The sequence below is a fragment of the Conger conger genome, chromosome 12 (assembly GCF_963514075.1).
Source record: "Conger conger chromosome 12, fConCon1.1, whole genome shotgun sequence".
NCBI classification, from domain to species: Eukaryota; Metazoa; Chordata; class Actinopteri; order Anguilliformes; family Congridae; genus Conger; species Conger conger.
Window position 1 is genome coordinate 32,985,540 of NC_083771.1, and position 9,271 is coordinate 32,994,810.

A 9,271-nucleotide genomic window follows, 5' to 3' on the forward strand; every position below is an offset into this window, starting at 1 on the left:
GTGATAGATGAACAATGATTATGTTGAATTCACTAATAGAAATAAACAAACCCGAATACATTTAGCTTAACTAATATAAGCTAGTTTACAAGGGAATGAACTGTGAAAATAAAGTGAAATTGGATCTGGTTGCATGTCATCTTTGTTAGGTGTCACTTTAATTTATGATCGTACTTTCTGTGTGATTGATAACCTGGAAGCCCAGAAATCGAGTGTGTTTTTTTCAAAGTTTACTGAAACCTGCGTGGCTCTGCGATTCGCAGAATGTGCAGGCACTGTGCGGGGGTTTAGCACTGCGTAAGCAGCTGCCACCTACCACATGCGCGTCTCCCTCTGTCAAACCTTCAACCTCAGATCCTTCCGTCTATCTTCTGCTCTGCAGTTCAGCACTTCATGGGCAACGTCTTCCCAGGTTCCAGGGCCCTTTTTTCTTTGGCACCTATTTGTGAAAATGGGAGAGAGAGATGTGTGGACTGACATGTCGCATTTCCATTGGATTCAGGTACATCAGCAACCAGGACGGAAAACTCATTGGGTAGGGTTGACTGAAAGACAAATGCATTCATTTTAAACCACTCAATGCTCCCAGCAAGCATTTATTTGCGTTGGCAGGAATATTTTGGCAGAGTAACACACGGCACTTATGAAAATATGAGTAGCCTACTTATTTGTCTATTTTTTTATATTATGCAGAAAGAAGGAAAAGGCTACATGTGCATGTAGGTATGACAGCTAATAAAGGCATGGAACATCAAAGCAATAAAAACGGCAGCATGCGACTGGTATGATTCAATCATATTCACATACAGTGCATAAACATTAAGTCAAATATTAAAGTATCTGTTAGTACTGAATGCATCCAACAAAGAACCATAATTCACAATAATAAATAGGCACAAGACGATCCCGGGATAATCTCGGAAATTGTGTTTAAACCAACAGAATATAATTATTCTTACGCTGCTGTTCTGCAAGACAGCATGCGTTACTGTCTGAAATTGGACACATAGCAATCAATCAATCAATCAAAGTCTTATGTATACAGTATAGCACTTTTCAAACAGGAAAATACAATTCAAAGTGTTTACCAGTGCAGCAGATAAAGGATTGAAAGGAAAAATAAGAGATGAAGATGGAAACATTACAACGATAGAGACTAGTGGACAAGACAGTGAAACATGTTCAACCAAACATTAGAATAGGCAAGAAGTGTGATTTAAGCAACTTTGACTGTGATATGATTGTTGGTACCAGATGTGGTGGTTTCATCATCTCAGAAACAGCTGCCCTCCTTGGATTTTCACACACTACAGTCTCTAGAGTTTACAGAGAAGAGTGTGAGGAAAAAAGCAAAAAACATCCAATGAGTGATAGTTCTGTGGGTGAAAGTGCCTTGCTAATGAGAGAAGTACGGCCATCAACCAGCTCATCCATGCAAATATGCAATCAGCCAATCATGTGGCAGCAACCGGAAGAATAAAAGTAGGCAGACATGGTCAAGAGATTCAGTTATTGTTCAGATCAAACATCAGAACAGGGAATAAATGTGATCTAAGTGACTTGGACTGTGGAATGATTATTGGTGCCAGACGGGGTGGTTTGAGTATCTCAGAAAGTGCTGATATCCTGGGATTTTATTAAAACAGTCTCTAGAGAAATAGTCTAGTCTAAAAAATAACTACCTAATCAAGTGGCCTATAGACATACGGGTGACAAATTAAAGGCAAAACCAACACTAAGTGTCTTACTAAGGCATTGAGCCACTAAGCACCACCAGAACAGCTTCAATGCACCTTGGCATAGATTCCACAAGTCTCTAGAACACTACTGGATGGAACACCATTCTTCCCTCATTTCGTGTTTTGATGATCGTGGTGGAGAGCGCCACCTAACTCCCATAGGTCTTCAATTCGGTTGAGATCTGGTGACTGCGAAGAGCGTAGCATATGATTCACCTAATGCCAGGCCTGTACTACAGCCATCTTCACTTCCTGTTTTCTATTCAGGGGATTTTTGCCTATAATTTTTTGGCCCTGAAAAACTCCTTGGTTTCTTGGTTTTCTTTCAATGAGTCTGTTTGTCCTACTGCAAGGTGAAGCACTGTCCAACGAGTTTTGAGGTATTTCAATCTGAGTTGGTAAGATCCAACCTGCTTTAGTGGGGTTTCAGACTGGTCTTGTTTGTAGTTTGTTTCAGAAGCAAGTTTGTATACCTCCGCATCCTGACAAGTGTGAAGGGACAAATCAACCTCAGTTCTGAAACTAGAAACCAGGGTCAGGTCCTCTTGGTGGAGGTGGTTTTGACCGACCAGTATCAATGCAATCACTCAGAGACCAGGAAACAAACCAAACAGCCATCATTTTTATTGTGGTGAAAATTCCATGGATTATAGTTAGCATTCAGGCTAATGCTGTTTCTTATAAGTATGCTACTAAAAGCATACTGAGACAGTATGTAGCTGTCATAATTGTCAAAAAATACCATGTCTTGTGCACTTATTAACATGCTTTTTGGATACTGTGCCACCCTTCGTGTTGCTCTGTGGTCTTTCAGTATTGGAGCTATGTAAAACCAGTCTGTTAAACATGCTTTTTGCATCAGAGGTCTCTTTGCATTTCCGCAACAATTGCTTTCAACTCTGCAAACTAATTGTCAAGCTTGTCTGTGGTGATGGGTATTTTCAAAATACCTAGAAGTGGTTTTGTTCTTGTTGTTATTTCCAAGAATTCTGGACTCCCATAAGACCCATTTTTAGACTAACCAGATTGTTTTAAAAGACAACTGCATTACAGATGTATGTGAAGTACATTTCTTTTGAAATCTTGATCACATTTTGTTTTATCATTCAAACATGGGCATGAGCCTTTTGTTATTGCATGTTAAGCCTCTAACAAAAGCCTCTGAACAAAAACCATTTGATAACACTGAGTTTGTGTACGGAGGAATACAGAATATCCAGGATAACTCTCATGCTAAACCAAATTATGTCACCAGGAACCTATGGTTCCGCACATGCCATACCACACATTACTGATTATACCACACATTACTTTCTTTTTTCTTATCCCATAGAAGTACCAGGTGATCTGATCGATACCACACCTTTAGGGAGATGGTCTCTAAAAAAAGACAAAACGTCACACATCCCAATTGACCATTTCCCAGAACCCTCTCTTGCTCTCATACACAGCCAGTCCCAGGGGAGTGCTTTACTGTTTAACATTTTCCCCCAACAGCTGCCAAGGGTTAGGATCCAACAGTGAACGGTATTAGCATCAATAAGAGTTGGCAAGTTACTTTCCACTGGTTGAAATATGAATTCTTAAATTGTTTAGAATGTCACCATTTCTGAGCAAGAGGCATACACCAGCTTAGGAAGCCCTTATACAGAACACCCCTAATAGGGCGTGCTCTTCCATCCACTCTATGTTAAGAGGAATGTAATAATGAAATTAAACTGCAAAATACATTTATTTGAAAGTAAATATAATATTATACAATTATTACATTTAATTATGAAAGATTTGCTAAGTGCCTCACATGGAAGTCAGCTTGCAAAGTACTGTACTGTAAGTAGGCTGGAAAATAAAATCTGGTTTTAGGATGCAGAATAATAATGTTATCTGGAGTGCGGGCTTCTTCGATGGATTGCAGTACAGGTGGATATGTTGAAGACTAGTGAGTGTTCCCACAGCCTTTAGAGATCCTTTTTTCCCTCTTGCTCCCCAGGGAGCATGTGTGAGGCAGGTATTAGCATCAGTTCGACAGCATTCAGCTCCTGAGAACAGTGAAGAAGGTTTATGAAACATGCCAACCTGACATAGATACATGGAGACACATCTGGGCCTATTTGTGTGAGTGTGTGTGTGTGTGTGTGTGTGTGTGTTTGCATGTGTGTGTGTGTGTGTGTGGGGGGGGGGGTGTCCTACTAGCAGCACATGACATTGTACCATAATACCATTTTTTCAATAAAATGTAAGTTGTAACAATTGACAAATAAAAAGTTTACACACGGTACTGTGCAAAATCTTAGGCACATGTCAAATAAAGTGGGACCCATTTGAGCCAAACAGTTTCAGTTTCACTATATGCTCGGGTATTCTGTAAAATGTCCAAACATTCTTGCACCCATTACATTTTACATGGAAATCCCTGTTTATGGAAAGTACCAGGTGATCAGTTTATATCACTGATTAGAATTCCACGAAGGTAAAACGTGGAATAAAATAAGGGGGAACTGGAATTAATCATTAAAAGCCAATATAAGCCTTGAGTTTCCAAAGTAAAGTGCTTACATTGCAGTAATCCTGCAACCACAATTGCATCACACATATGAGCACTTCTGTGTCAAGTGTGTCAAATGTGTGCAGGACAGTGCGAACATTTTAAACAACCGGAGTATTGTGAAACTTTTCTGTTTGGCCCAGATGGTTCTGTGTCACACTTTGGGGCCTGAGACTTGGTCATGAGCATGACGTGTTGAGCGAACACCCCAAGCGCCACAGTACACCTGTGATTCATTATAAATGAAGCACAAGAAGGGAAACACGCTCTCCTCTGTTTCACGCAATGCTCCCGTTTCACTCACAAAGGGATGTGTGTGGAACAGTCACAGAGCCTGAATCACACTGTAATGCATAATGCTGCCTCGTGATCGCTGTGTTTCTGATGAACACTTCAAAACCGTAACCATTTTCATGTCTCCAAATTATTTGTTTTTGGTGCATCTAGTGAGACCCAGTCCCTTGCATGAACTTTTTTTTGTGTGCGCCTGTTATTTGACTTCTACTTGTTTCTTGACTCCATTTAGAACAGGAGAAGAATAGTATAATACCAGCTTTCACCAGTAGGGACACTCTAAAGTTTGTTTCTGAGGGTGCCGGATCACCAGAGAAAAATAAACCTTGCATTTCTTTGCTTTTTTTTGTGCCTTTGGAATTTGTAATGACCTTACGAAGATATGAAGTTCATAACTTTCATGCGTCAGCATTATGTATAAAGTGCCCCTCTTGAACTATTCAAAATGCATTTTAAACAGAAAAAAATAGTATGTTGGTTCATGTTATTGGGGGGACTACTCCCTGGGACAAAAAGTATATATTGCCGAGGACGACTTAGAGTGCTGAAATGTGCATTGAGCATGTATTATAATGTCAGATAAAAGATAAGTACATTGAGAGATCACAACACGTCCACCGCCATCAAGCACCTCTATTTTCAAATGATGAATGCCATAAGGGACACATCTGTTTTTTGAGTAAGTCTTTTCCCTAGTCTGTGAAGCCCGGTCACTGAGGTTTTATTGGCTCCGTGCTTTATCAAAAGTGTCCTTTGTCTAGCTATAATTTGATGGCTGCCTTGACTCATGCAAGTAAGCATAGTCTGAGGCAGCCTTCAACTCCTTAACCCCTCTTAAAGGTCATGAAAGAATTTTCCGGTAATTTCAGAAAGTTTGCACATTGACCTTATTGCTTAAGCTCTGATTTAACACACAAAATAAAGATGCCAGCCATATGTTTCACTGGCCCAACAGATACGGCTGATGGCTGCTTCCTCAATCTCAGCAAATGGCTTCATTTCCAGGCAGTGATGAGGAGATTGTGTGAGCATTATGCCATGCCATTTTGGGAAAAAAGAACAATAAGTTATAATTCAGGAATAAGGCATTCAACCAAATGTGCAGGGGTATGAAAGTGTTTTTTTTTTTTTTTTCTTGCTCGCTTGAGCGATGACAGTACCCAACATTTAAAGGTGGCAACAGCGAGAGTTGTTTCCTAAACAGTCTTTGCCCCTCTCTGAACTAACACTCCAGGAGTGCTGGGTTGAGCCCTCGGGAGGGCAAAAACTGCACTTGTGTTTTCTGCCCTATCGCCTCCCTAGCTGTGGGCGTGCCCATGCCTCACTGGGCGAGGGCGGCGGCCCGGCTGTATCCGGGCAGAACAGGTCCGTGACAGAAGCGCAGGAGCAGGGCGAGATTCCGCGCCGGCCAGCTCTTGGCACGAGTGAGAAAGTGAAGGGAACAGTCGGTCCCTGGTCCGTAATTACAGCGGCGGCCTACGGAACGGGCGTGCCGGCGAACGGCGCCCCTCCCACGCCCACGCCGCCCCGTCCCTCCGCCCGTCTCCTCACGGCCTGCGCGAGACGCCGCCCGCCCCATCACGCCCCGTCCCTTTACAGCGGGCTCTGCCCAACACTGTAGCGCCTCAGGACACAACAGCCTCGCAGAGCACTGAGATGGTATTGTCAGAGTTTCCCCATTAGTGCAGTACAGCTGTGGAGTGGTGGCAGCTCACTTGAAATCCCCAGCAGCACAAAAAGTTCCCTTTTTGCGGCTCTTCAGCACTGCATGACCTGTTTGCAATAGCTGCGTTTGATTTTGTGCAAAATGTAAAAAACGGCACGCGCTGACTGTGAGAAAGAACTTTAAATGCGTATTCCAGAAAAAGTAATTACTTAAGTTTGCATACTGCCTGGATCTTATAATAAAATCATTTGCGATTAACAGATTGTATGTAGGTAGTAACTCGTTATTTTCAGGGTTTGCAGTAATTAATCACACTTTTAAATTGTATTGTAATTAAGCCATAATTACATTTAATTAGTCAATTGTGACATGTGAATGTATCCTGAAGATGTAATGATAAATAAATCACATGAATAAGTACGAGGCTGTAAGGTCTGTAATTGACATTGACTTATATTATATTATAATTGGTACACATTTTCTTTCACCTGGGGCTTTTGGTAAGGCAAAGAGTTTTTTCTTCAGCATATGACATGTGTTCTTCAGATAACAGGCTTGTGAAGAAAACAAATGTACCATATAAACTTTCCAGTCTCTCTTGCTGATTATTTATCATGTAGGGTCAGCTCTCTAGTCAGATCACAACATGCGCATTTTGTGGAAATTATAATAATAGCAAAGTCAAGTTCAATTGAGTAAAAAGACGTGTCTTTTAAATTAACACTTTAACATTTGCAGCCCTAATTAGTAGTGTCTATTTCTAACAGTACACAGGCTTTAATCTCCTTCGCTGAAATCGATATAAGACACAACAATGTAAGGTCATTTGTTCAGGGTTTAGGGACCAATGAAGAACAAAGGGCGAGAGGTGTGTCGGGAGTGTTAAATCAGACGCCGCTGTGGCCAGCGAGACGCGTTTCGCCAAATGTGCCCTTGGCATACCTTTCACGGGCCGCGTATGACTGCGCTCTTCGCCTTTTACTCATTTCAGCTGCCGCTCCGCCTTACTGTGGCGAGGTGCGGAGCCCAAAGGGAGTGGGAGAGGTAAGAGAGGTACGATGGAGATGAACTGAGCCTCTCCTTACGCTCGGAGTGGGGAATTATCTTCAGGGCCGAGAGAACGTTGGTACGCTTGCTCTTTTTCTCCCGTGCTGTTTTTCTCTCTTCTGTTTTTTTTTTTTTATGACAGCGGTCAGTTTCTTTTTTCTTTTAAGGCACTGCTGTAGTTCTCATTTTAAAACTGGTGGGCTGGTGGGTTTGGCTTTGTCGCTCAAAATTGAGGGGGGAGATTGACGTTCCCTTAAAATGTGGGAAGGAGGGGGAAGGGGGTGGATTAAACTATGCCTGTGTTTCAAGGGTGTTTACCTCTTGATACTTGAACTGTCTGAACTTGTTGAATAAAACACAACGCAACACATTAAAAACTATTCAAACACAAACGCTTTGAAAAGACCATTTTTAAATCATCTTCAATAATCTTCAATATTCTTTTATTTTTATTTTTCAATCTTTTATGATCAATATTTTTCAATATTCAAATAATATTTGTCCATTTCTATGAGAACAAACTGTTCAAACTATGTACAGCATTTTCTCACTTTCCGTCTGTATGCCAAGAAAAATTTTAAACGTTAAATTGCATTTCATTTCAGTCCTTCCTTATTATATTTGAATGAAGCCCAAAGAAACAGTGCCCTTAAACACTTTAGCATTTGACTGAAGATGCCCCTTCAAAAATAAAATATTTTCAAGAACACATTTGCAGGACTTATGTGAATTCTCAACATGTACTGATTTCCTCAACAACAGAAGCAGGCAAGATAGAAATCAACTTTTGTTTTCATTGTATTGGAATATTTCCCCTCGGGAATATGATTCTTCTCTCTTCTATGTTTTGTTAAATTTCCTCCAATCATAATACTCTTTTGTTGGTTTAATATGACAAATAGCCTGTTCTTTAGTATCAACATTATCTACAGTAGATGAGAAAATACCCAAGTTTTGCAATCTGAGCCTGGGTGTAATCATTTCTTGGCCACTTGAATACTTGATACTTCAGAGGGTGAAGCTGTTTTTACAGCAAATATTGTTCCAAAGCCATCTTGTTTCTCGCATGCAGATCACAGGGCTTTGTATATGCATGTGTTTTTAATAATTAACCTTCCAGTAAATTAGACCGACTGCGTACAACAATACAAACTGCACCGCATAAATTACCCCTTCACTGAACCAAACCGCATGGCGGTATTGAAGATGGAAGCATGTAAAATGTTGATTTAAACATCCATTTCAGACTTTGGAGGGGAGATTTGATATATACACAGAGCGGAGTGACAGCAGCTGGTTTGGCTGCCTTCAGGCAGCCGTCGGAATGTCTGGTGCAGAGAGCGGAGTGGTTTCTGTGGCTCCATCGAGGTGATTTCCCCTGAAGGGTAAGGCAGTGTACGCGCCCTAGCCCTCACCGTTTGCCCAGGTTCATGTGCTAGACGGTGGATGGTCCCGTTCTTCAGTACACACTCAAACTCAAGCGCACTTCCAAGGGGGGGCACATGCGGGGGGAGGTTAGCGAGGAGGTCGGCGAGACTTACCAGCGCCGTTTACCGTCTTCTCCAGGAAGATACACCCTCCAGCACCTGCTGTGGGCCAGGTCAATCAAACATTCACCAGTTTCGGGTAAAAAACGGAAAAGAAAGACAACAGGGAAAAGAAGAAAGGGAGAAAAAAAGACAAAAGAAATAAAGCCAGACCAGCTGGCTTTGAGCAGAAAACCCCTATTTGGGTTGTGTTTTGCGCAGATCTCTCTCCACACTGAACAGAGAGAGGTCCAATCCCCCCCCCCCCCCCCCTCCCCCAACTTTGCATCGACCTGTAGGGTGCCTGATCCTTCAACACAAGTGCCAGCAACCTCCCCCCAACCCCTGCACCTGTCCCTGTCACTTTAGGGTATATTTAGCCCTGACAGATATCAGTAACACCCAGTACTGGCACAAGAGCCCAGGGTTATTGCCCGTAGAAGTATGCAATCAT

At 41.8% G+C, this 9,271-nt stretch overlaps 1 protein-coding gene across 4 annotated transcripts in view; it reads right to left on the bottom strand.

Annotated features, from left to right (window-relative positions):
• The window catches only part of LOC133141441 (myocyte-specific enhancer factor 2C-like), a 73,865-nt gene extending 64,799 nt beyond the window's left edge, over positions 1-9,066 (bottom strand). For all 4 annotated transcript variants that reach the window (XM_061262012.1, XM_061262007.1, XM_061262009.1 and 1 more), the window contains exons 1-2: positions 8,833-9,066; positions 317-439 (exon numbers count right to left, since the gene is read on the bottom strand). The gene's annotated coding sequence lies outside the window, so the exon portion shown is untranslated. The remainder of the gene's footprint in view (positions 1-316; positions 440-8,832) is intronic.
• Positions 9,067-9,271: the final 205 nt, after the last annotated feature.